This window comes from Oncorhynchus kisutch, linkage group LG2, assembly GCF_002021735.2.
Source record: "Oncorhynchus kisutch isolate 150728-3 linkage group LG2, Okis_V2, whole genome shotgun sequence".
NCBI lineage: Eukaryota > Metazoa > Chordata > Actinopteri > Salmoniformes > Salmonidae > Oncorhynchus > Oncorhynchus kisutch.
In genome coordinates, this window is record NC_034175.2 from 4,391,856 (window position 1) to 4,416,855 (window position 25,000).

The 25,000-nt window shown below is 48.1% G+C and overlaps 1 pseudogene; it reads left to right on the forward strand.

The window, feature by feature from the left end:
• The window catches only part of LOC109885949 (myosin-10-like), a 73,879-nt pseudogene that overhangs the window by 39,865 nt on the left and 9,014 nt on the right, over nt 1-25,000 (forward strand).

A 25,000-nucleotide genomic window follows, 5' to 3' on the forward strand; every position in this document is an offset into this window, starting at 1 on the left:
TTCTTCTCCCTCTGTCCACCTTCTTCCCCCTCTGTCCACCTTCTTCTCCCTCTGTCCACCTTCTTCTCCCTCTGTCCACCTTCTTCCCCCTCTGTCCACCTTCTTCTCCCTCTGTCCACCTTCTTATCCCTCTGTCCACCTTCTTCTCCCTCTGTGCATCTTCTTCTCCCTCTGTCCACCTTCTTCTCCCTCTGTCCACCTTCTTCTCCTCTGTCCACCTTCTTCTCCCTCTGTCCACCTTGTTCTCCCTCTGTCCACCTTCTTCTCCCTCTGTCCACCTTCTTCTCCCTTTGTCCACCTTCTTCTCCCTCTGTCCACCTTCTTCTCCCTCTGTCCACCTTCTTCTCCCTCTGTCCACCTTCTTCTCCCTCTGTCCACCTTCTTCTCCCTCTGTGCATCTTCTTCTCCCTCTGTCCACCTTCTTATCCCTCTGTCCACCTCTTCTCCCTCTGTCCACCTTCTTCCCCCTCTGTCCACCTTCTTCCCCCTCTGTCCACCTTTTATCCCTCTGTCCACCTTCTTCTCCCTCTGTCACCTTCTTCCCCCTCTGTCCACCTTCTTCTCCCTCTGTCCACCTTCTTCTTCCCTCTGTCCACTTTCTTCTCCCTCTGTGCATCTTCTTCTCCCTCTGTCCACCTTCTTCTCCCTCTGTCCACCTTCTTTCCCTCTGTCCACCTTCTTCTCCCTCTGTCCACCTTCTTCTCCCTCTGTCCACCTTCTTCTCCCTCTGTGCATCTTCTTCTCCCTCTGTCCACCTTCTTATCCCTCTGTCCACCTTCTTCTCCCTCTGTCCACCTTCTTCTCCCTCTGTCCACCTTCTTCCCCCTCTGTCCACCTTCTTCCCCCTCTGTCCACCTTTTTATCCCTCTGTCCACCTTCTTCTCCCTCTGTCCACCTTCTTCCCCCTCTGTCCACCTTCTTCTCCCTCTGTCCACCTTCTTATCCCTCTGTCCACCTTCTTCCCCCTCTGTCCACCTTCTTCTCCCTCTGTCCACCTTCTTATCCCTCTGTCCACCTTCTTCTCCCTCTGTCCACCTCTTCCCCCTCTGTCCACCTTCTTCTCCCTCTGTCCACCTTCTTCTCCCTCTGTCCACCTTCTTCTCCCTCTGTCCACCTTCTTCTCCCTCTGTCCACCTTGTTCTCCCTCTGTCCACCTTCTTCTCCCTCTGTCCACCTTCTTCTCCCTCTGTCCACCTTCTTCTTCCCTCGTGCATCTTCTTCTCCCTCTGTCCACCTTCTTCTCCCTCTGTCCACCTTCTTCTCCCTCTGCCACCTTCTTCTCCCTCTGTGCATCTTCTTCTCCCTCTGTCCACCTTCTTATCCCTCTGTCCACCTTCTTCTCCCTCTGTCCACCCTCTTCCCCCTCTGTCCACCTTCTTTCCCCCTCTGTCCACCTTTTTATCCCTCTGTCCACCTTCTTCTCCCTCTGTCCACCTTCTTCCCCCTCTGTCCACCTTCTTCTCCCTCTGTCCACCTTCTTCTCCCTCTGTCCACCTTCTTCTCCCTCTGTGCATCTTCTTCTCCCTCTGTCCACCTTCTTCTCCCTCTGTCCACCTTCTTCTCCCTCTGTCCACCTTCTTCTCCCTCTGTCCCTCCTCTTTTTTCCATTTTGCCTTCCTCCTCTCCTACCTCAGATATTCAGACTCTCCTCGAGTATATTTCTTTGACTCCTATGCCACACTGCAGACCAATGGCTCTGACAGTAGGTTTCTTCCTACGTCTGCTTGTTTCACTCCCCCCCCCCCCCAGTGCCTGGTAGACCCCTGGTGTGTTGTGTTGTGTTGTGTGTGAGTGGTGTGGTTTGTAGTGTCATGTTAGTACCATGTGGTTACTGTTGTCCTCTGAATACTTCTCAACTCTGTTTGAGTATACATTTCTTACTCAACTCTTTTCTATTTTTCTCACTTTACATTTGTACTTAGATATTGTTGTTGATTTGCTTTTAGTGACAGTGCTGTGATGGTCTGGGGTTCATGCGTTGCTTTTGAAATCTTTTGCAACATTCTGAAGGAATTCACTTCATTTCTATAGAAGCTCCATAAACCACAAGGCACTGCTCTCACATCCTCACCAGGGCTACGTTCAGAATACTTAAACAGTTGCGAACGGTTTTGCTACACGTGTTTTTACAAAACAGCAAGTATGGTCAAGAAACATTGACCACAGAGAAACATTGACCACAGAGAAACATTGACCACAGAGAAACATTGACCACAGAGAAACAGTGACCACAGAGAAACCTCCTGCAACATTTCAGATCCTGAAAAAGCCCTATATTAGTTTCTCCATTTTCTCTGGCATCACAATGGCCCCAACCAGAGCCACAGATATACAGAGTTTGATAAACTGTCTTCCATGTTGGCACCAAGCCCCCCATGACACTAACATTGTCATTTGCATTCTAACTACAGTGTTAACTGAAACCTCTCCCACCAACATGGAGCCCGTTCCAAATCTCTAACCTAGTTGGCCAAACTCATATCTGTAGCTCTGGTCCCTCCACCACCAACCCACCAATCAGAGCTGTTCTAACTGTGACGTCCTCTGCGTGTAGTGGAGAGGCCCGTAGGGCTGGACCAGGTGTCGAACGACACCAACAGTGGGCCGGTCAACTTCGGGGCGGGGCTGAAGACTAAGAAGGGGATGTTCAGGACCGTGGGTCAGCTCTACAAGGAGTCCCTCACCAAGCTGATGGCAACACTACGCAACACCAACCCAAACTTCCTCCGCTGTATCATCCCCAACCACGAGAAGAAGGTGAGAGAGGAGAGGAAGAGAGGAGAGGAGGAGGGGAGAAGAGAGGGGAGGGTTAGGATGCTCACACAGCCAGGCTATTGATTGATTTCCCTCCATCTCTCAAACAGACAGACTATATATTCAACCACAGGTCATAACCCTACTCTCTCTGACTGTCTCTGACTGTCTCTCTGACTGTCTCTCTGTCTGTCTCTCTGTGTCTGTCTTTTCTCTCTCTCTCTCTCTCTCTCTCTCTCTCTCTCTCTCTCTCTCCCTTTCTTTCTCTCTCTCTCTCTCTCCCTCTCTCTCTCTCTCTCTCTCTCTCGCTCTCTCTCTCTCTCTCTCTCTCTCTCTCTCTCTCTCTCTCTCTCTCTCTCTCTCTCTCTCTCTCCTCTCTCTCTCTCTCTGTCTGTCTGTCAGTCTGGTAAGCTGACTCCCCATCTTGTTCTGGACCAGCTGAGGTGTAATGGAGTCTAGAGGGATCCGTATCTGCAGACAGGGCTTCCCCAACCGCATCCCCTTCCAGGAGTTCAGACAGAGGTAACATGGGAGCGGGTCTGGCAAGAGGAAACACTTAACATCCACAATGATGGCTATCGTAACCGTTTGTCTCACAGCCACAGAAACACACATTCGCCTGTCAGTTGATGTTGTCATGTAGAGAACACAGTCCCAGTCTCTCTGTCTCTTCCTGTAGGTATGAGATCCTGACTCCTAATGCTATCCCTCGTACCTTCATGGACGGGAAGCAGGCCTGTGAACTCATGGTGAGTCCCATTGAACAGCTAAGCTGTACTGTCGTTTACCAAAATAGGGCCCTGTGTGTTGAAGCACATGCATATATGGACGTGATTTCAACTTTGTATCCGTCCTCTCTCTGTCTCCAGATCAGTGCGTTGGAGCTGGACCGTAACCTGTTCAGAGTTGGGCAGAGCAAAGTGTTCTTCAGGGCTGGAGTCTTAGGTCACCTGGAGGAGGAGAGAGACCTGAAGATCACTGACACCATCATACGCTTCCAGAGCGCTGCCCGAGGATTCCTCGCACGCAGGTGTGTTTTAGTGTGTGTCTTTGTCTCTCTGTGTTGACTCTCTCTGTCTCTCTCTCTGTCTCTCTCTGTGTTGACTCTCTCTGTCTCTCTCTGTGTTTTCTCTCTCTGTGTTGACTCTCTGTCTCCTGTCTCTCTCTGTGTTGACACTCTCTGTCTCTCTCTGTGTTGACTCTCTCTGTCTCTCTCTATGTTGACTCTCTGTGTTGACTCTCTCTCTCTGTCTCTCTCTGTGTTAACCTCTCTCTGTGTTGACTCTCTCTGTCTCTCTCTCTGTGTTGACTCTCTGTGTTGACTCTCTGTGTTGGACTCTCATTGTCTCTCTCTGTGTTGACTCTCTCTGTGTTTTCTCTCTCAGTGTTGACTCTCTGTCTCTCTCTGTGTTGACACTCTCTGTCTCTCTCTGTCTCTCTCTGTGTTGACTCTCTGTCTCTCTCTGTCTCTCTCTGTGTTGACTCTCTCTGTCTCTCTCTCTGTCTCTCTCTGTGTTTTCTCTCTCTGTGTTGACACTCTGTCTCTCTCTGTGTTGACTCTCTCTGTCTCTCTCTGTGTTGACTCTCTCTGTCTCTCTCTCTGTCTCTCTCTGTGTTTTCTCTCTCTGTGTTGACTCTCTCTGTCTCTCTCTGTGTTTTCTCTCTCTGTGTTGACTCTCTCTGTCTCTCTCTCTGTGTCTCTCTGTGTTTTCTCTCTCTGTGTTGACTCTCTCTGTCTCTCTCTTTCTCTGTGTTGACTCTCTCTGTCTCTCTCTGTGTTGACTCTCTTTGTCTCTCTCTCTGTCTCTCTCTGTGTTTTCTCTCTCTGTGTTGACTCTCTCTGTCTCTCTCTGTGTTTTCTCTCTCTGTGTTGACTCTCTCTGTCTCTCTCTCTCTCTGTGTTGACTCTCTCTGTCTCTCTCTGTGTTTTCTCTCTCTGTGTTGACTCTCTCTGTCTCTCTCTCTGTCTCTCTCTGTCTCTCTCTCTGTCTCTCTCTGTGTTTTCTCTCTCTGTCTCTCTCTCTGTCTCTCTCTCTGTCTCTCTCTGTCTCTCTCTCTGTCTCTCTCTGTGTTGACTCTCTCTGTCTCTCTCTCTGTCTCTCTCTGTGTTTTCTCTCTCTGTGTTGACTCTCTCTGTCTCTCTCTGTGTTGACTCTCTCTGTCTCTCTCTCTGTCTCTCTCTGTGTTGACTCTCTCTGTCTCTCTCTCTGTCTCTGTGTTTTCTCTCTCTGTGTTGACTCTCTCTGTCTCTCTCTCTGTCTCTCTCTGTGTTGACTCTCTCTGTCTCTCTCTCTGTCTCTCTCTGTGTTTTCTCTCTCTGTGTTGACTCTCTCTGTCTCTCTCTCTTTCTCTCTCTGTGTTGACTCTCTCTGTCTCTCTCTCTGTCTCTCTCTGTGTTTTCTCTCTCTGTGTTGACTCTCTCTGTCTCTCTCTTTCTCTCTCTGTGTTGACTCTCTCTGTCTCTCTCTCTTTCTCTCTCTGTGTTGACTCTCTCTGTCTCTGTCTCTCTCTGTGTTTTCTCTCTCTGTGTTGACTCTCTCTGGCTCTCTCTGTGTTGACTCTCTCTGTGTTGACTCTCTCTGTCTCTCTCTCTTTCTCTCTCTGTGTTGACTCTCTCTGTCTCTCTCTGTGTTTTCTCTCTCTGTGTTGACTCTCTCTGTCTCTCTCTCTTTCTCTCTCTGTGTTGACTCTCTCTGTCTCTCTCTCTGTCTCTCTCTGTGTTGACTCTCTCTGTCTCTCTCTCTGTCTCTCTCTGTGTTTTCTCTCTCTGTGTTGACTCTCTCTGTCTCTCTGTCTCTCTCTGTGTTTTCTCTCTCTGTGTTGACTCTCTCTGTCTCTCTCTGTCTCTCTCTGTGTTTTCTCTCTCTGTGTTGACTCTCTGTAGGGCCTTCCTGAAGAAGCAGCAGCAGCTGAGAGTCTCTGTGTTGACTCTCTGTGTTGACTCTCTCTGTCTCTCTCTCTGTCTCTCTCTGTGTTGACTCTTTCTGTCTCTCTCTCTGTCTCTCTCTGTGTTTTCTCTCTCTGTGTTGACTCTCTCTGTCTCTCTCTCTGTCTCTCTCTGTGTTGACTCTCTCTGTCTCTCTCTCTGTCTCTCTCTGTGTTGACTCTCTCTGTCTCTCTCTCTGTCTCTCTCTCTCTCTGTCTCTCTCTGTGTTTTCTCTCTCTGTCTTTCTCTCTGTCTCTCTCTGTGTTGACTCTCTCTGTCTCTCTCTCTGTCTCTCTCTGTTATTTCTCTCTCTGTGTTGACTCTCTCTGTCTCTCTCTGTGTTGACTCTCGCTGTCTCTCTCTCTGTCTCTCTCTGTGTTGACTCTCTCTGTCTCTCTCTCTGTCTCTCTCTGTGTTTCTCTCTCTGTGTTGACTCTCTCTGTCTCTCTCTCTGTCTCTCTCTGTGTTGACTCTCTCTGTCTCTCTCTCTGTCTCTCTCTGTGTTGACTCTCTCTGTCTCTCTCTCTGTCTCTCTCTGTGTTTTCTCTCTCTGTGTTGACTCTCTCTGTCTCTCTCTCTGTGTTTTCTCTCTCTGTGTTGACTCTCTCTGTCTCTCTCTCTGTCTCTCTCTGTGTTTTCTCTCTCTGTGTTGACTCTCTCTGTCTCTCTCTCTGTCTCTCTCTGTGTTTTCTCTCTCTGTGTTGACTCTCTGTAGGGCCTTCCTGAAGAAGCAGCAGCAGCTGAGAGTCTCTGTGTTGACTCTCTGTGTTGACTCTCTCTCTCTGTCTCTCTCTGTGTTAACTCTCTCTGTGTTGACTCTCTCTGTCTCTCTCTCTGTGTTGACTCTCTGTGTTGACTCTCATTGTCTCTCTCTGTGTTGACTCTCTCTCTGTTTTCTCTCTCTGTGTTGACTCTCTGTCTCTCTCTGTGTTGACACTCTCTGTCTCTCTCTGTCTCTCTGTCTCTCTCTGTGTTGACTCTCTGTCTCTCTCTCTGTGTTGACTCTCTGTCTCTCTCTCTGTCTCTCTCTGTGTTGACTATCTCTGTCTCTCTCTGTGTTGACACTCTGTCTCTCTCTGTGTTGACTCTCTCTGTCTCTCTCTCTGTCTCTCTCTGTGTTTTCTCTCTCTGTGTTGACTATCTGTAGGGCCTTCCTGAAGAAGCAGCAGCAGCTGAGTGCTATGAGAGTGATGCAGAGGAACTGTGCTGCCTACCTCAAACTCAGGAACTGGCAATGGTGGAGGCTGTTCACCAAGGTACACACACACACACATACCCACACACAAACACATACACACTCTAGCACAGGTACAGTGGGGCAAAAAAGTATTTAGTCAGCCACCAATTGTGCAAGTTCTCCCACTTAAAAAGATGAGAGAGGCCTCTAATTTTCATCATAGGTACACTTCAACTGTGACAGACAAAATGAGAAAAATAATCCAGAAAATCACATTGTAGGATTTTTAATGAATTAATTTGCAAATGATGGTGGAAAATAAGTATTTGGTCAATAACAAAAGTTTATCTCAATACTTTGTTATATACCCTTTGTTGGCAATGACAGAGGTCAAAAGTCTTCACAAGGTTTTCACATACTGTTGCTGGTATTTTGGCCCATTCCTCCATGCAGATCTCCTCTAGAGCAGTGATGTTTTGGGGCTGTTGCTGGGCAACACAGACTTTCAACTCCCTCCAAAGATTTTCTATGGGTTTGAGATCTGGAAACTGGCTAGGCCACTCCAGGACCTTGAAATGCTTCTTACGAAGCCACACTTCGTTGCCCGGGGCGGTGTGTTTGGGATCATTGTCATGCGGAAAGACCCAGCCACGTTTCATCTTCAATGCCCTTGCTGATGGAAGGGGGTTTTCACTCAAAATCTCACGATACATGGCCCCATTCATTCTTTCCTTTACACGGATCAGTCGTCCTGGTCCCTTTGCAGAAAAACAGCCCCAAAGCATGATGTTTCCACCCCCATTCTATTTTGGTTTCATCTGACCATATGACATTCTCCCAATCCTCTTCTGGATCATCCAAATGCTCTCTAGAAAACTTCAGACTGGCCTGGACATGTACTGGCTTAAGCAGGGGAACACGTCTGGCACTGCAGGATTTGAGTCCCTGGCGGCGTAGTGTGTTACTGATGGTAGGCTTTGTTACTTTGGTCCCAGCTCTCTGCAGGTCATTCACTAGGTCCCCCCGTGTGGTTCTGGGATTTTTGCTCACCGTTCTTGTGATCATTTTGACCCCACGGGGTGAGATCTTGCGTGGAGCCCCAGATCGAGGGAGATTATCAGTGGTCTTGAATGTCTTCCATTTCCTAATAATTGCTCCCACAGTTGATTTCTTCAAACCAAGCTGCTTACCTATTGCAGATTCAGTCTTCCCAGCCTGGTGCATGTCTACAATTTTGTTTCTGGTGTCCTTTGACAGCTCTTTGGTCTTGGCTATAGTGGAGTTTGGAGTGTGACTGTTTGAGGTTGTGGACAGGTGTCTTTTATACTGATAACAAGTTCAAACAGGTGCCATTAATACAGGTAACGAGTGGAGGACAGAGGAGCCTCTTAAAGAAGAGGTTACAGGTCTGTGAGAGACAGAAATCTTGCTTGTTTGTAGGTGACCAAATACTTATTTTCCACCATAATTTGCAAATAAATTCAATAAAAATCCTACAATGTGATTTTCTGGATTTTTTTTCCTCATTTTGTCTGCCATAGTTGAAGTATACCTATGATGAAAATTACAGGCCTCTCTCATCTTTTTAAGTTGGAGAACTTGCACAATTGGTGGCTGACTAAATACTTTTTTGCCCCACTGTATGTGACCTAACCCGTGACCTCTGACCCGTGGCCCCCAGGTGAAGCCTCTGCTGCAGGTGACTCGTCAGGACGAGGAGATCCAGGTGCGGGAGTCGGAGCTTAAGAATGCCAAAGACAACCTGACCAGAGTGGAACAGGACTACACTGATCTGGACAAGAAACACATACAGGTAACATACCTTTCCTTTCTCTATTTATCTTTCTGGAGGTTTCTCTATGTATCTATCTGGAGGTTTATCTATTTATCTTTCTGGAGGTTTATATATTTATCTATCTGGAGGTTTATATATTTATCTATCTGGAGGTCTATCTATCTATCTGGAGGTGTATCTATCTATCTGGAGGTTTATCTACCTATCTGGAGGTCTATCTATCTATTTGGAAGTTTATCTATCTGTCTATCTGAAGGTTTATCTATCTATCTGGAGGTTTATATATTTATCTATCTGGAGGTTTATATATTTATCTATCTGGAGGTCTATCTATCTATCTGGAGTTTATCTATCTATCTGAAGGTTTATCTATCTATCTGGAGGTTTCTCTATCTATCTATCTGGAGGTTTATCTATCTATCTGGCGGTGTATCTATCTATCTATCTATCTATCTAGAGGTGTATCTATCTATCTATCTGGAGGTTTCTCTATCTATCTGGAGGTTTATCTATCTATCTGGAGGTTTCTCTATCTATCTGGAGGTTTATATATCTATCTATCTGGAGGTGTATATATCTATCTGGAGGCGTATCTATCTATCTGGAGGTGTATCTATCTATCTATCTGGAGGTTTCTCTATCTATCTATCTGGAGGTGTATCTATCTATCTGGAGGTGTATCCATCTATCTGGAGGTTTCTATATCTATCTATCTGGAGGTATATATATCTATCTGGAGGTGTATCTATCTATCTATCTATCTATCTGGAGGTTTCTCTATCTATCTATCTGGAGGTATATCTATCTATCTGGAGGTGTATATATCTATATATCTATCTGGAGGTCTATCTATCTTTCTATCTGGAGGTTTCTCTATCTATCTATCTTGAGGTTTCTCTATCTGGAGGTTTCTCTATCTATCTATCTCGGGGTTTCTCTATCTATATATCTGGAGGTGTGTCTATCTATCTCTCTGGATGTTTCTCTATCAATCTATCTGGAGATGTATATATCTATCTGGAGGTTTATCTATCTATCTGGAGGTGTATCTATCTATCTCTCTGGAGGTGTATCTATCTATCTATCTGGAGTTGTATCAATCTATCTATCTGGAGGTGTATCAATTGATCTATCTGGAGGTTTCTAAATCTATCTATCTGGAGGTGTATCAATCTATCTATCTGGAGGTGTATATATCTATCTCTCTGGAGGTGTATCTATCTATCTGGAGGTGTATATATCTATCTATCTGGAGGTATATCTATATATCTATCTGGAGGTGTATCTATCTATCTATCTGGAGGTTTATCTATCTATCTGGAGGTGTATCTGTCTATCTGGAGGTTTATCTATCTATCTATCTGGAGGTGTATCAATATATATATCTGGAGGTGTATCTATCTATCTCTCTGGAGGTGTATCTATCTATCTATCTGGAGGTGTATATCTATCTCTCTGGAGGTGTATCTATCTATCTATCTATCTATCTGGAGGTGTATCTATCTATCTATCTGGAGGTGTATCTATCTATCTATCTGGAGGTCTCTCTCTCTCCCTCTCAATTCAATTCAAGGGGCTTTATTGGCATGGGAAACATGTGTTAACATTGCCAACGCAAGTGAGGTAGATAATATATGAAGTGAAATAAACAATAAAAATTAACAGTAAACATTACACATAGAGAAGTTTCAGAACAATAAATACATTACACATGTCATATTATATATACACAGTGTTGTAACAATGTACAAATGGTTAAAGTACAAGGGAAAATAAATAAGCATAAATATGGGTTGTATTTACTGGTAAATATGGTGTTTGTTCTTCACTGGTTGCCCTTTTTCTTGTGGCAACAGGTCACAAATCTTGCTGCTGTGATGGCACACTGTGGAATTTCACCCAGTAGATATGGGAGTTTATCAAAATTGGATTTGTTTTCGAATTCTTTGCAATCTGAGGGAAATATGTATCTCTAATTTGGTCATACGTTGGACAGGAGGTTAGGAAGTGCAGCTCAGTTTCCACCTCATTTTGTGGGCAGTGTGCACATAGCCTGTCTTCTCTTGAGAGCCATGTCTGCCTAAGGCGCCCTCTCAATAGCAAGGCTATGCTCACTAAGTCTGTACATAGTCAAAGCTTTCCTTAAGTTTGGGTCAGTCACAGTGGACAGTTATTCTGTCTCTCTCTCTCTCTCTCTCTCTCTCTCTCTCTGTATCTCTCTCTGTATCTCTCTCTGTATCTCTCTCTCTCTGTATCTCTCTGTATCTCTCTCTCTCTCTGTATCTCTCTCTGTATCTCTCTCTCTCTCTCTTTCTCTCTCTCTCTCTCTCTCTCTCTCTTCTGTATCTCTCTCTGTATCTCTCTCTCTCTCTCTCTCCTCTGCTTCTGTATCTCTCTCTTCTCTTCTCTGTTTTCTCTCTCTCTCTCTGTATCTCTCTCTGTATCTCGCTCTCTCTCTCTCTCTCTCTCTGTATCTCTCTCTGTATCTCTCTCTCTCTCTCTTTCTCTCTCTCTTCTCTCTCTCTCTCTCTCTCTCTCTCTGTATCTCTCTCTCTCTCTCTGTGTGTGTCAAACACATCTGATAATAAAGCACCAGCAGGTAGAGAGACCAGAACACTTACCTCCCTGTCCCTTTCTCCCTCTCATCCCTGGTTCCTAGCTGATGGAGGAGAAGGCGGTGCTGACAGACCAGCTGCAGGCGGAGCGGGCTGTTTGCTGAGGCGGAGGAGATGAGGGCCAGACTGGTCAGCAGGAAGCAGGAGTTGGAGGAAATCCTGGGGAGCTGGAGGGACGATTGGAGGAGGAGGAGGAGAGGGCCGTTCAGATGACCAATGAGAAGAAGAAGATGCAGCAGCACGTGACGGTACAGGACAGTGGGAGAGTGGAAGACAGAGAAGGGGACATGAAGCACATGATAATGAGGAAGAGAGCAGCATTGTTGTGGAACTTTAGATGAGAGGCTCTGCTGAATAACTGGATCTCTTAGTCTCTCTAATGTTCTGTCACTCCTCCCCTCTCCCTCTCTCCTCCTCTCTTCCTCTCTCCCTTCTTCTCTCCTCCCCTTTCCCTCTCTCTCCTCCCCTCTCCCTCCTTCTCTCCTCCCATTTCCCTCTCTCTCCTCTCCTCTCCTCCCCTCTCCCTCTACTCCTCAGGATCTGGAGGAGCAGTTGGAGGAGGAGGAGTCGGCCAGACAGCGCCTCCAATTGGAGAAGGTTACCCTGGAGACCAAGGTCAAGAGTCTGGAGACAGAGATGCTGAGCACTGGAGAACAGAGAGAGACCGCCTCAGCAAGGTAACCACAGTTACACTGGCTACAGTATAAACCCTGGACTACCCCAGGGTTCACTCAGCTGGACATGACTGAAGTGCTTTATAGAAGCTGACCTACCCAGGGTTCACTCAGCTGGACAGAACTGAAGGGCTTTATAGAAGCTGACTATCCCAGGGTTCACTCAGCTGGACAGGACTGAAGGGCTTTATAGAAGCTGACTATCCCAGGGTTCACTCAGCTGGACAGGACTGAAGGGCTTTATAGAAGCTGACTATCCCAGGGTTCACTCAGCTGGACAGGACTGAAGAGCTTTATAGAAGCTGACCTACCCAGGGTTCACTCAGCTGGACAGGACTGAAGGGCTTTATAGAAGCTGACCTACCCAGGGTTCACTCAGCTGGACATGACTGAAGGGCTTTATAGAAGCTGACCTACCCAGGGTTCACTCAGCTGGACATGACTGAAGGGATTTATAGAAGCTGACCTACCCAGGGTTGACTCAGCTGGACAGAACTGAAGGGCTTTATAGAAGCTGACCTACCCAGGGTTGACTCAGCTGGACAGGACTGAAGGGCTTTATAGAAGCTGACTAACCCAGGGTTTACTCAGCTGGACATGACTGAAGGGCTTTATAGAAGCTGACTAACCCAGGGTTTACTCAGCTAGACAGGACTGAAGGGATTTATAGAAGCTGACTACCCCAGGGTTCACTCAGCTGGACAGGACTGAAGGGCTTTATAGAAGCTTACTAACCCAGGGTTCACTCAGCTGGACAGAACTGAAGGGCTTTATAGAAGCTTACTAACCCAGGATTGACTCAGCTGGACAGGACTGAAGGACTTTATAGAAGCTGACTAACCCAGGGTTGACTCAGCTGGACAGGACTGAAGGGCTTTATAGAAGCTTACTAACCCAGGGTTCACTCAGCTGGACATGACTGAATGGCTTTATAGAAGCTGACTAACCCAGGGTTCACTCTTCATTTATCCATGTTGTCTCTGTCTCTCAGGAGAAGAAGCAGCTGGAGGAGAGGTTGAATGAGGTGACAGACTCACTGACTGAGGAAGAGGAGAAGACCAAGAGTCTCAACAAACTGAAAAACAAACAGGAAGCAGTCATTGCTGACCTGGAAGGTAAAGCTTGTTCCTAACTGATGGCACTTGTTATGCATACTTTTGATGAACTTGCTGCACACTCAACACTGTTTCAGATACTTGTCCTGGTATGAATTATTTTCAATTTTCTTTCTCTTCTTCCCCCTCACTCCTGTAGATCGGTTGAAGCGTGAGGAGCAGGGTCGTCTGGAGCAGGAGAAGTGGAGGAGGAGGATGGAGGGAGAAGCTGTGGAAGCCCAGGAGCAGCTCTCTGACCTGGGACTACTGTCCGCTGAACTCAGGGGCACCCTGGCTCAGAGAGAGAAAGATATCACAACCCTACAGGGGAGGTGAGAGGAAATCTATACTGTATATTCACATACCTTGAGAAGAGTGGAAATATCAACCCCCTCATTTGCATAGTGTTACAAAACTGCTTTCTCTCTCGATAATGGTAATCGAAACGGTTCCAGCACAGTGCCTTGCGGAACACCATATTTGACTTCTCTCTCTCTTTCTCCCAGGTTGGAGGAGGAGGGTGCACGAAGGACTGAGGCTCAGAGGGCTCTGAGAGAGGCCATGTCTCAGGTTTCAGAGCTGAAGGAGGAAGTGGAGAATGAACGAGGGATGAGAGAGAGGGCAGAGAAACAGAGGAGAGACCTGGGGGAGGAGCTGGAGGCCTTGAGGACAGAGCTGGAAGACACACTGGACACCACGGCGGCCCAGCAGGAACTCAGGTCTCGTAGAGAGGCAGAGCTGGGGGAGCTCCAGAGGTGTGTTGAGGGGGAGACGAGACGTCACGAGGCCCAGCTCTCAGAGCTCAGAGTCAAGCACTGTTCTGCCATAGACAACCTGCAGGAACAACTGGACAACAGCAAGCGGGTGAGTCACACACAGAATGTAGCCTATGCAGTGACTCTCTGTGCATATTGCGTGTGTTATTCCCTCAGTACAGTGTCTGCAGTGACTCCTGCAAGCTATTCTCTCTCTGTAGACTGGTCACTGAGACGTCTGTAACATAGTGTTTCTATGCGTATGGTATGTAGTAATTCCTGATGTTATATGGTCTCCCCAGGCCCGTCAGTCCCTAGAGAAGGCCAAGACTCTATTAGAGGATGAGAGGGGGAGCTTGGCCTCAGAGCTGAAGTCCCTGCAGGGGGGCCGCATGGAGAGTGAGAGGGGCCGCAAGAGGGCAGAGGGCCAACTCCAGGAGCTGACCGCACGCCTCGCACAGGCCGACAGAGAGAGGGAGGAGAGAGAGGAGCGACTGCACAAGCTACAGTCTGAGATGGAGACCCTCTCTAGTTCTCTCTCCTCCTCTGACTCCAAATCCCTCCATCTCAACAAGGAGGTCAGCAGCCTGGAGAGCCAGCTCCACGACGCTCAGGTACACACACACACACACACACACACACACACACACACACACACACACTGCCAACTCCTTCATCCTCTGTTTTTAACCACTTCCATGTTGATATCAAATCAAATGTTATTTGTCACATGCACAGAATACAACAGGTGTAGGTAGACCTTACTGTGAAATGCTTACAAGCCCTTAACCAACAATGCAGTTTTAAGAAAAATATTTAGTAAATAAACTAAAGTAACAAATAAAAGAACAACAATAAAATAACAATAGTGTGGCTATATACAGGGGGTACCGAGTTAATCTGCAGGGGTACAGGTTAGTCGAGGTAATTGAGGTAATATGTACATGTAGGTAGAGGTAAAGTGACGATGCATAGATTATAAACAGAGAGTAGCAGCAGTGTAAAAAAGGGGGGGTCAATGCAAATAGTCTGGGTAGCCATTTGATTAGCTGTTTAGCAGTCTTATGGGGGTAGAAGCTGTTAAGAAGCCTTTTGGACCTAGACTTGGCGCTCCGGTACCACTTGCCGTGCGGTAGCAGAGAGAACAGTCTATGACTAGGGTGGCTGGAGTCTTTGGCAATTTTTAGGGCCTTCCTAGAGGTCCTAGATGGCAGGAAGCTTGGCCCCAGTGATGTACTGGGCCGTACGCACTACCCTCTGTAGCGCATTGTTGGAGGCCTAGCAGTTACCATACCAGGCGGTGATGCAACTAGGATGCTCTCGATGGTGCTGCTGTGGAACTTTTTGAGGATCTGAGGACCCATGCCAGATCTTTTCAGTCTCCTGAGGGGGAATAGGTTTTGTCGTGCCCTCTTCACGACTGTCTTGATGTGCTTGGACCATGTTAGTTTGTTGGTGATGTGGACACCAAGGAACTTGAAGCTCTCAACCTGCTCCACTGCAGCCCCGTCGATGAGAATGGGGTCCTGCTCGGCCCTCCTTTTCATGAAGTCCACAATCATCTCCTTTGTCTTGATCACATTGAAGGAGAGTTTGTTGTCCTGGCACCACACTGCCAGGTCTCTGACCTCCTCCCTATAGGCTGTCTCGTTGTTGTCGGTGTTCAGGCCTACCACTGTTGTGTCAACGGAAAACTTAATGATGGTGTTGGAGTCGTGCTTGGCCACACAGTCATGAGTGAACAGGGTGTACAGGAGGGGACTAAGCACGCACCCCTGAGGGGTCCCTGTGTTGAGGATCAGCGTGGCAGATGTGTTGTTTCCTACCCTTACCACCTGGGGGCGGCCTGTCAGTAAGTCTAGGATCCAGTTGCAGAGGTAGGCGTTTGGTCCCAGGGTCCTTAGCTTAGTGATGAGCTTTGTGGGCACTATGGTGTTGAATGCTGAGAGCTGTAGTCGATGAACAGATTTGATGTTCCTTTTGTCCAGGTGGGAAAGGGAAGTGTTGAGTGCAATAGAGATTGCGTCATCTGTGGATCTGTTGGGGCGGTATGCAAATTGGAGTGGGTCTAGGGTTTCTGGGATGATGGTGTTGATGTGAGCCATGACCAGCCTTTCAAAGCATTTTCATGGCTACAGATGTGAGTGCTACGGGACGGTAGTCATTTAGGCAGGCTATTTAGGCAGGTTACCTTGATCTTCTTGGGCACAGGGAGACACTTGGGCACAGGGACTATGGTGGTCAGTGAGACACTTGGGCACAGGGCCTATGGTGGTCAGTGAGACACTTGGGCACAGGGACTATAGTGGTCAGGGAGGCACTTGGGCACAGGGACTATGGTGGTCAGGGAGACACTTGGGCACAGGGACTATGGTGGTCAGTGATGAGACTCTTGGGCACAGGGACTATGGTGGTCAGGGAGAGACTTGGGCACAGGGACTATGGTGGTCAGTGAGACACTTGGGCACAGGGACTATGGTGGTCAGGAAGAGACTTGGGCACAGGGACTATGGTGGTCAGGGAGAGACTTGGGCACAGGGACTATGGTGGTCAGGGAGGTACTTGGGCACAGGGACTATGGTGGTCAGGGAGAGACTTGGGCACAGGGACTATAGTGGTCAGGGAGACACTTGGGCACAGGGACTATGGTGGTCAGTGAGACACGTGGGAACAGGGACTATGGTAGTCAGGGAGAGACTTGGGCACAGGGACTATGGTGGTCAGTGAGACACTTGGGCACAGGGACTATGGTGGTCAGTGAGACACTTGGGCACAGGGACTATAGTGGTCAGGGAGGCACTTGGGCACAGGGACTATGGTGGTCAGGGAGGCACTTGGGCACAGGGACTATGGTGGTCAGGGACACACTTGGGCACAGGGACTATGGTGGTCAGGGAGACACTTGGGCACAGGGACTATGGTGGTCAGTGAGACACTTGGGCACAGGGACTATAGTGGTCAGGGAGGCACTTGGGCACAGGGACTATGGTGGTCAGGGAGACACTTGGGCACAGAGACTATGGTGGTCAGGGAGACACTTGGGCACAGGGACTATGGTGGTCAGGGAGGCACTTGGGCACAGGGACTATGGTGGTCAGGGAGACACTTGGGCACAGGGACTATGGTGGTCAGGGACACACTTGGGCACAGGGACTATGGTGGTCAGGGAGACACTTGGGCACAGGGACTATGGTGGTTAGTGAAGACACTAGACAGTTGGTCAGCGCATGCTCGGAGTACACGTCCTGGTAATCCATCTGGCCCTGCGGCCTTGTGAATGTTGACCAGTTTAAATGTCTTACTCACATTGGCTACGGAGAGCGTGATCCCTTTCCTGCTTTCACTTTCAGGAGCTACTTCAGGATGAGACTCGTCAGAAGCTGGCTCTGGGCTCCAGGGTGAGAGCTTTGGAGGAGGAGAGGAATGGACTGATGGAGAGAGTAGAGGAGGAAGAGGAGAGAGCCAAGGATCTCTCCAGACAGATACAGACTCACACTCAGCAGGTAATCATCATTGTGTAAAAAAACCTTTCCTCTAGATTATAATATAAAACATGTTGAGTTGTCTTCTACAGTAAGTCTATCTTCCTCCTCACCATCACTCTCCCTCTCCCTCTCTCCCTCTCCCTCTCTCCCTCTCTTCCTCTCTCCCTCTCTCCCCTCTCTCCCTCTCTCCCTCTCACCCTCTCTCCCTCTCACCCTCTCTCCCTCTTTTCCTCTCTCCCTCTCTCCCTCTAGCTGGCTGAGTTGCGGAGGCAGTCAGAGGAGGTGAATGGGGCGGTGGAGGCAGGAGAGGAGACGCGCAGGAAACTGCAGAGAGACCTAGACCAGGCCGTCCAGAGAGAACGACAGAAGGAGGAGGAGAAAGAACGCGTGGAGCGTCAGAGGGAGAGGCTGAGGGAGGAGATAGAGGACATGACCCTGGCCCTGCAGAGAGAGAGACAGAACTGCACCACCCTGGAGAAGAGGCAGAAGAAGTTTGACCAGGTCAGAGTTCAGGGGTTAGAGGTTAAAGGTGAGAGGTAACCGTGATGTAACCCCTGCCCTTTGCCCCCTCAGTGCCTGTCAGAGGAGAAGGCGGTGAGTGCCCGGCTGGCTGAGGAGAGAGACAGGGCCGAGGCAGACAGTAGAGAGAAGGAGACACGCTCCCTGGCACTGGCACGAGCCCTGCAGGTACCACTGGAGTGACGACACACATTATGATCCAGTTATCAGCATAAAAAGTTGTTTTCATCTTCATCTAAATAATAGTGAGTGTTGATACTTCATTGTTCCCATCCACACTTACAGGAGGCCCAAGATCAGAGGGACGAGCTGGAGAGATCTAACAAGCAGCTCCGCATAGACATGGAACAACTAGTCAATCAACAGGATGACGTGGGGAAGAATGTACGTGTGTGTGTGTGTGTGTGTGTGTGTGTGTGTGTGTGTGTGTGTGTGTGTGTGTGTGTGTGTGTGTGTGTGTGTGTGTGTGTGTGTGTGTGTGTGTGTGTGTGTGTGTGTGTGTGTGTAAATGTGTGTAAATGTGTGTGAGAATGTGTGTATTTGTATTACAGAGTGAAAATGTATCTCACACATTTCTCTCCTCCTGTGTCAGGTGCATGAGTTGGAGCGTTCCCGGCGGGCCCTGGAGACAGAGGCAGAGTCCCTGCGCACTCAGACCCAGGAGCTGGAGGAGGAGCTGGGGGAGGCGGAGAACTCCAGGCTGAGGCTCGAGGTCACCCTCCAAGCCCTCAGGGCCCAGTTTGAGAGAGAGATCAGCACCAAGGAGGAGAAAGGAGAGGAGAAGAGGAGGTCTCTCAACAAACAGGTATAGAGAGAAGAAGAGGAGTGTATCAAGCCTGAATATGGGGAGACAGTTATTCATTTGGATTAGATGCTAAACTTCTCTCTTTCTCTGCTGTTCCCTTTCTTTCCATCCTCCTCTCCTCTTCTCTTTCTCTCCTTCCCCCCCAGGTGAGGGAGTTGGAGACCCAGCTAGAGGAGGAGAGGAGTCAACGCTCTCAGGCCATGTCCGTCAAGAAGCAGCTGGAGGCGGAGCTACAGGAGGCTGAGGCCCAGGTGGAGACAGCCAATCGCGGCAGGGAGGAGGGGCTTAGGCAGCTACGGAGACTGCAGGTAAGCTACACCCCCCTTCTCTCTTTCTTTCTAATGCTGCTTGCTCGGTCTGAGGTTAGATGCTATGCAGTTAACTGATATATAAACCACAGCTATAATGAGAACGGTAAGGGTCCCAGCACAGAGCCTTGTGAAAAAACATATTTAATCAACCCTCCTTTTCGCTCTCTCTCAGGTTCAGATGAAGGAGGTGCTTCGTGAACTGGATGAGTCCAAGCTGGCCCGTGATGAGGTGGTCGTCCAATCAAAAGACACAGAGAAGCGCCTGCAGACCTTGGAGGCGGAGTTACTGCAGCTTACAGAGGTGTGTGTGCTGGTGTGTGTGTGAGAGATTTGCGAAGACACAAACTCTTGTTTTAGGATGCTAACGCCCTCTCTTTCTCTCCCTCTCTCTCTCTCCCTCTCTTTCTCTCTCTCTCTCTGTCTCTCTCCTTCTGTCTGTCTCTCTCTTTCTCTCTCTATCTGTCTCTCTCTCTCTGTGTGTAGGATTTATCAGTGTCTGAGAAGCTGAGGAGACAGGCCCAGCAGGAGAGAGATGAGATGGCTGATGAGATCATCAACAGCTCTACCGGGAAGTCAGTATATCTCTTTCTATTTTCCTTTCTGTATGTGTGTGTACTCATGTGTGTGTATTACTGTGTATTATACGTGTGTATTACTCACGGTGTGTGTATTACTGTGTATTATGCATGTGTATTACTGTGCATTATGTGTGTATTACTCACAGTGTGTGTATTACTGTGTATTATGTGTGTGTATTACTCACTGTGTGTGTATTACTGTGTATTATGTGTGTATTACTCACAGTGTGTGTATTACTGTATATTATGCATGTGTATTACTCACGGTGTGTGTATTACTGTGTATTATGCGTGTGTATTACTCACGGTGTGTGTATTACTTACGGTGTGTGTATTACTGTGTATTATGCGTGTGTATTACTTACGGTGTGTGTATTACTGTGTATTATGTGTGTATTACTCACAGTGTGTGTATTACTGTGTATTATGCGTGTGTATTACTCACGGTGTGTGTATTACTGTGTATTATGTGTGTATTACTCACAGTGTGTGTATTACTGTATATTATGCGTGTGTATTACTCACGGTGTGTGTATTACTGTGTATTATGTGTGTATTACTCACAGTGTGTGTATTACTGTATATTATGCATGTGTATTACTCACGGTGTGTGTATTACTGTGTATTATGCGTGTGTATTACTCACAGTGTGTGTATTACTGTGTATTGTGTGTGTATTACTCACGGTGTGTGTATTACTGTGTATTATGTGTGTATTACTCACGGTGTGTGTGTTGTCAGGTCGGCTCTGTGTGATGAGAAGCGGAGGTTGGAGGCGCGAGTCACTCAGCTGGAGGAGGAGTTGGAGGAGGAGCAAAGCAATGCTGAACTAGTGGCCGAGAGACACAGGAAGACTACACTTCAGGTACACACTCTCACACACTTACCCCTACACACACACACACATACAGACACACACACACACACAGTATACGGGACTCGATTTACATTTGTCCATGTTTCTTGTTTTTAATCTCCCTTTCTATCCCTCTGTCTCCCCTCCCTCCCCAGGTGGAGACTCTGACGGTGCAGCTGCAGGGAGAGAGGACCCTGGGCCAGAAGGCTGAGGGGGCCAGGGAGGCTCTGGAGAGGCATAACAAGGAGCTGAAGCTGAAGCTGGGGGAGATGGAGGGAGCTGTCAGGGGAAAACACAGGCTCAGTGTCGCCGCCCTGGAGGCCAAGATGGACGGCATGGAGGAGCAGCTGGAGCAGGAGAGACAGTGAGGGGAACACACACATTCTCTGATGGATTTCCCCTCACACTTCTTCTCTCGCCTTGTTCCTTTCCTCTCTCGCCTTGTTACTTCTTCTCTCGCCTTGTTACTTCTTCTCTCGCCTTGTTACTTCTTCTCTCGCCTTGTTACTTCTTCTCTCGCCTTGTTACTTCTTCTCTCGCCTTGTTACTTCTTCTTTCGCCTTGTTACTTCTTCTCTCGCCTTGTTACTTCTTCTCTCGCCTTGTTACTTCTTCTCTCGCCTTGTTACTTCTTCTCTCGCCTGGTTCCTTTCCTCTCTCGCCTTGTTACTTCTTCTCTCGCCTTGTTCCTTTCCTGTCTCGCCTTGTTACTTTCTTCTCTCGCCTTGTTCCTTTCCTCTCTCGCCTTGTTCCTTTCCTCTCTCGCCTTGTTCCTTTCCTCTCTCGCCTTGTTCCTTTCCTCTCTCGCCTTGTTACTTTTCTCTCGCCTTGTTACTTCTTCTCTCGCCTTGTTACTTCTTCTCTCGCCTTGTTACTTCTTCTCTCGCCTTGTTACTTCTTCTCTCGCCTTGTTACTTCTTCTTTCGCCTTGTTACTTCTTCTCTCGCCTTGTTACTTCTTCTCTCGCCTTGTTACTTCTTCTCTCGCCTTGTTACTTCTTCTCGCCTGGTTCCTTTCCTCTCTCGCCTTGTTACTTTCTTCTCTCGCCTTGTTCCTTTCCTGTCTCGCCTTGTTACTTTCTTCTCTCGCCTTGTTCCTTTCCTCTCTCCCCTTGTTCCTTTCCTCTCTCGCCTTGTTCCTTTCCTCTCAGGCCTTGTTCCTTTCCTCTCTCGCCTTGTTCCTTTCCTCTCTCGCCTTGTTCCTTTCCTCTCTCGCCTTGTTCCTTTCCTCTCTCGCCTTGTTCCTCCTTCTCGCCTTGTTACTTTCTCTCGCCTTGTTACTTTTCTCTCGCCTTGTTACTTCTTCTCTCGCCTTGTTACTTCTTCTCTCGCCTTGTTACTTCTTCTCTCGCCTTGTTACTTCTTTCGCCTTGTTACTTCTTCTCTTGCCTTGTTACTTCTTCTCTCGCCTTGTTCCTTTCCTCTCTCGCCTTGTTCCTTTCCTCTCTCGCCTTGTTCCTTTCCTCTCTCGCCTTGTTCCTTTCCTCTCTCGCCTTGTTCCTTTCCTCTCTCGCCTTGTTCCTTTCCTCTCTCGCCTTGTTTCCTTTCCTCTCTCGCCTTGTTACTTCCTCTCTCGCCTTGTTACTTCTTCTCTCACCTTGTTACTTCTTCTCTCGCCTTGTTACTTCCTCTCTCGCCTTGTTACTTCCTCTCTCGCCTTGTTACTTCCTCTCTCGCCTTGTTCCTTTCTTCTCTCACCTTGTTCCTTTCCCTCTCTCGCCTTGTTCCTTTCCTCTCTCGCCTTGTTCCTTTCCTCTCTCGCCTTGTTCCTTTCCTCTCTCGCCTTGTTACTTTTTCTCTCGCCTTGTTACTTCTTCTCTCGCCTTGTTACTTCTTCTCTCGCCTTGTTACTTCTTCTCTCGCCTTGTTACTTCTTTCGCCTTGTTACTTCTTCTCTTGCCTTGTTACTTCTTCTCTCGCCTTGTTCCTTTCCTCTCTCGCCTTGTTCCTTTCCTCTCTCGCCTTGTTCCTTTCCTCTCTCGCCTTGTTCCTTTCCTCTCTCGCCTTGTTTCCTTTCCTCTCTCGCCTTGTTCCTTTCCTCTCTCGCCTTGTTCCTTTCCTCTCTCGCCTTGTTACTTCCTCTCTCGCCTTGTTACTTCTTCTCTCACCTTGTTACTCTTCTCTCGCCTTGTTACTTCCTCTCTCGCCTTGTTACTTCCTCTCTCGCCTTGTTACTTCCTCTCTCGCCTTGTTCCTTTCTTCTCTCACCTTGTTACTTCTTCTCTCGCCTTGTTCCTTTCCTCTCTCGCCTTGTTACTTCCTCTCTCGCCTTGTTCCTTTCCTGTCTCGCCTTGTTACTTTCTTCTCTCGACTTGTTCCTTTCCTCTCTCGCCTTGTTCCTTTCTTCTCTCACCTTGTTACTTCTTCTCTCGCCTTGTTCCTTTCCTCTCTCGCCTTGTTACTTCTTCTCTCGCCTTGTTACTTCTTCTCTCGCCTTGTTACTTCTTCTCTCGCCTTGTTACTTCTTCTCCTCGCCTGGTTCCTTTCCTCTCTCGCCTTGTTACTTCTTCTCTCGCCTTGTTCCTTTCCTGTCTCGCCTTGTTACTTTCTTCTCTCGCCTTGTTCCTTTCCTCTCTCGCCTTGTTCCTTTCCTCTCTCGCCTTGTTCCTTTCCTCTCTCGCCTTGTTCCTTTCCTCTCTCGCCTTGTTCCTTTCCTCTCTCGCCTTGTTACTTTTCTCTCGCCTTGTTACTTCTTCTCTCGCCTTGTTACTTCTTCTCTCGCCTTGTTACTTCTTCTCTCGCCTTGTTACTTCTTCTTTCGCCTTGTTACTTCTTCTCTCGCCTTGTTACTTCTTCTCTCGCCTTGTTACTTCTTCTCTCGCCTTGTTACTTCTTCTCCGCCTGGTTCCTTTCCTCTCTCGCCTTGTTACTTCTTCTCTCGCTTGTTCCTTTCCTGTCTCGCCTTGTTACTTTCTTCTCTCGCCTTGTTCCTTTCCTCTCTCCCCTTGTTCCTTTCCTCTCTCGCCTTGTTCCTTTCCTCTCTCGCCTTGTTCCTTTCCTCTCTCGCCTTGTTACTTCTTCTCTCGCCTTGTTACTTCTTCTCTCGCCTTGTTACTTTCTTCCTCTCGCCTTGTTACTTCTTCTCTCGCCTTGTTACTTCTTCTCTCGCCTTGTTACTTCTTCTTTCGCCTTGTTACTTCTTCTCTCGCCTTGTTACTTCTATCTCTCGCCTTGTTACTTCTTCTCTCGCCTTGTTACTTCTTCTCTCGCTCTGGTTCCTTTCCTCTCTCGCCTTGTTACTTCTTCTCTCGCCTTGTTCCTTTCCTGTCTCGCCTTGTTACTTTCTTCTCCGCCTTGTTCCTTTCCTCTCTCGCCTTGTTCCTTTCCTCTCTCGCCTTGTTCCTTTCCTCTCTCGCCTTGTTCCTTTCCTCTCTCGCCTTGTTCCTTTCCTCTCTCGCCTTGTTACTTTTTCTCTCGCCTTGTACTTCTTCTCTCGCTTGTTACTTCTTCTCTCGCCTTGTTACTTCTTCTCTCGCCTTGTTACTTCTTCTCTCGCCTTGTTACTTCTTCTTTCGCCTTGTTACTTCTTCTCTCGCCTTGTTACTTCTTCTCTCGCCTTGTTACTTCTTCTCTCCGCCTTGTTACTTCTTCTCGCCTGGTTCCTTTCCTCTCTCGCCTTGTTACTTCTTCTCTCGCCTTGTTCCTTTCCTGTCTCGCCTTGTTACTTTCTTCTCTCGCCTAGTTCCTTTCCTCTCTCCCCTTGTTCCTTTCCTCTCTCGCCTTGTTCCTTTCCTCTCAGGCCTTGTTCCTTTCCTCTCTCGCCTTGTTCCTTTCCTCTCTCGCCTTGTTACTTTTTCTCTCGCCTTGTTACTTCTTCTCTCGCCTTGTTACTTCTTCTCTCGCCTTGTTACTTCTTCTCTCGCCTTGTTACTTCTTTCGCCTTGTTACTTCTTCTCTTGCCTTGTTACTTCTTCTCTCGCCTTGTTCCTTTCCTCTCTCGCCTTGTTCCTTTCCTCTCTCGCCTTGTTCCTTTCCTCTCTCGCCTTGTTCCTTTCCTCTCTCGCCTTGTTCCTTTCCTCTCTCGCCTTGTTCCTTTCCTCTCTCGCCTTGTTCCTTTCTTCTCTCACCTTGTTACTTCTTCTCTCGCCTTGTTACTTCCTCTCTCGCCTTGTTACTTCTTCTCTCACCTTGTTACTTCTTCTCTCGCCTTGTTACTTCCTCTCTCGCCTTGTTACTTCCTCTCTCGCCTTGTTACTTCCTCTCTCGCCTTGTTCCTTTCTTCTCTCACCTTGTTACTTCTTCTCTCGCCTTGTTCCTTTCCTCTCTCGCCTTGTTACTTCCTCTCTCGCCTTGTTCCTTTCCTGTCTCGCCTTGTTACTTTCTTCTCTCGACTTGTTCCTTTCCTCTCTCGCCTTGTTCCTTTCTTCTCTCACCTTGTTACTTCTTCTCTCGCCTTGTTCCTTTCCTCTCTCGCCTTGTTACTTCTTCTCTCGCCTTGTTACTTCTTCTCTCGCCTTGTTACTTCTTCTCTCGCCTTGTTACTTCTTCTCTCGCCTGGTTCCTTTCCTCTCTCGCCTTGTTACTTCTTCTCTCGCCTTGTTCCTTTCCTGTCTCGCCTTGTTACTTTCTTCTCTCGCCTTGTTCCTTTCCTCTCTCGCCTTGTTCCTTTCCTCTCTCGCCTTGTTCCTTTCCTCTCTCGCCTTGTTCCTTTCCTCTCT